The 2,616-nt window shown below is 40.9% G+C and overlaps 1 non-coding gene across 1 annotated transcript; it reads right to left on the bottom strand.

Moving 5' to 3' along the window:
* Window positions 1-2,142: 2,142 nt before the first annotated feature.
* LOC112534539 lies at window positions 2,143-2,249 on the bottom strand. Its single transcript, XR_003078834.2, has one exon. It is a non-coding gene; the product is annotated as a small nucleolar RNA R71 (small nucleolar RNA).
* Window positions 2,250-2,616: the final 367 nt, after the last annotated feature.

Below are 2,616 nucleotides of genomic sequence, written 5' to 3'. Positions count from 1 at the left end.
CTTGGACTAGCAACTGGAGCTGGTCCATCTTCTTGGCTAAAAGCTCCTCCTGAGCTGCCAATGCTGATGTAGAATCTACCTGGTTCACCACTCCTCGCCGTCCTAGCTAATGTGCATCATTTTATACATGTTTATATGCCCAATTACTTCCATTTTTATGCATAGGTATCTTATTTTATTCTAGAATCACCTTTGTTTTGGTTCCTTTCATGTTTCAGGTGATTATCGATGGACATTATCAGTAGTTAAGGGAAATACGTGCAAATACAGAACAAAATCCATCAAAATTGAGCAACGGCTACCATTTCAAGGCTGAGCACGGCCTGGACTCTAGCCGTGCTGAACCATCAACACTTGACCCTCAAGAGTGCCATTTTAGCACATTTTCAAGGCCACCACGGCCTCCATCATGACCCGTGGTGGCTCAACACCGGCGAGGACACGTCCAAGAAGAAGCCCTAATTTGTGGGACTTAGAGGTCCAGCACGGCCTAGACTCTGCCCGTGCTAATCAGCACGGGCTTGACCACGGCCGTGTTGAGACATTTATATAGGCAAATGGGAATTATTTTGCTAGGGTTCGATTTGGAGGCATTCAAGAGGCAATTTAGGGTTCATCATTCAGATTTGGGAATTTAGGGCTTTTCATCTGACTTGAAGAAGAAGGGTGTACATGCTTTCAAATCGCTTTTCTGTATTTGTTCCTTACTTTGTGTTGCTTATTAGCATGAGTAGTTGGAATTGTTGAACCCATTGGGGTTTCTATTTGTTGGATTGCTTTTAATGTTTCTGAGACTTTGGTAATCAATGCTTGTTTCTTCTTGCTTTCATTATTAATAAGAAATCATATTATTCATGAGACGTTGTGAGTTGTGGTGTTTAGATTGCTTTATGTAATTGAGAAGTTCATTTGGCAATTGGAAACTTGAATTGTAAGAATTGGTTAATGGTCACTTATAGATAAGGGTAATTGACTAGCCGGATTAAGAATTAACAACTCTTGATAGTGGTGGATTTAATCTTAAGGCTAACCTAAAATCAATCTTTAGGAAGAGATTCCATCGTTTAGGTTCTTTGGTTTAGAGGATTCGATATTCTCTAGAGGGAAATCGAATTCAATTTAGAATTCGCTCACAGGTAATCGCAATTGGTAATCAATATAATATCTACCTTCACTAAAATCCAACTAGCTTAGATCCCCTTGGATTTGCTTTTTGCTTTGATTATTTCACGAAATCCTTTCAAACTATTTGACACTTAGTTAATCACTTTGCTTGCATCTGATCATAGAATAGTAACTTCATCGATCTTATTAGGGTTAGATATCATAAGACACTGCAGTAGTTCTAGGACCACCCTTTCCCGAGAATACGACCTTGATACTTGCCGTTAGTGCTAGTCTACATCGATAGATTCATTACCTTAGATTGTAGCTACAAAAATAGCCTATCAAGTTTTTAGCACCGTTGCTGGGGAAACTTTTCTGTGAACTACAGTGAATCTATGTTTGTGTTAATCTAGCCATTTTTATTTTCTGTCTTTTTATTCTTTATTATTTTATTCATTCTTGTGTTCTTTGGTTGCTACCTTTCTATTTCAGGTAGTTTATGACCATGATCTCTAATCCTACTCCTATAGACTTTCTTGCTGAACCAGAGCGATCCCTCCATCTTTTGATGAAGCGTATGTAAGAAGAAGAGGAGGCACATATAGAGATTCAAGCCCCTGTGAATAGACCAACAGGGATGGGAGACAACAACCAGGCTGCGGAGGAAACCAGGACAATGTACGAGTTTGCTAGACCTTCTCTTGAGGGGACACAGACGAGTATATTGCCACCACCAGTGGCGGCCAATAACTTCGAAATATAGTCAAACGTGATACAAATAGTCCAAAATAGTATACAATTTGGGGACTGCCGAGCGAGGACCCAAACGCTCAAATCGCCAACTTCTTGGAGATCTGTGACACCTTCAAGATAACTGGAACAATTGATGATGCCATTCGGTTGAGGCTGTTTCCTTTTTCTTTAAGGGACCGAGCGAAAAGACGGCTGCAGTCACTCCCAGCTAACACTATTACGACATGGAGATCGTTAGCTGAGAAGTTTTTATATAAGTACTTTCCTCCTGCTAAAATTGCTAGATTGAGAAATGATATATTTTCTTTTATACAATTCGATGACGAGAGCATGTACGATGCTTGGGAGAGGTACAAAGACTTACTTCAATGTTGCCCGCACCACAGACTACCAGTATGGATGCAGGTTCAAACCTTCTACAGTGGTATGAACCTTGCTACTAGGCAGATAGTAGACGTAGTAGGTAGGGCCCTGAACAGTAAGACGGCAGAGCAGGCGTAAAATTTGATAGAGGAGATGGTCATGAACAACTACTAGTGGCAATCCTCTAGGAGTCGTCCAATCAAGCAGGGAGTGGAGCCTTGGTAGCTCAAGTGGAGCTTCTGACCAAGAAATTAGACCAGCTTCAAATGCCGGTTCATGTAGCCTAGATAAGCTGCAAGTTTTGCGGTGGGCCGCACTATGGTGCAAACTGTAATGCGGGAAGTATGTTTGCTTCACCTTCTAATTCTTCATCTTCTATTGTTTTTTCTGACA

Source organism: Ricinus communis, unplaced genomic scaffold, assembly GCF_019578655.1.
Source record: "Ricinus communis isolate WT05 ecotype wild-type unplaced genomic scaffold, ASM1957865v1 Ctg29, whole genome shotgun sequence".
Lineage (NCBI taxonomy): Eukaryota > Viridiplantae > Streptophyta > Magnoliopsida > Malpighiales > Euphorbiaceae > Ricinus > Ricinus communis.
This window is presented reverse-complemented; position numbering and strand designations above follow the sequence as displayed.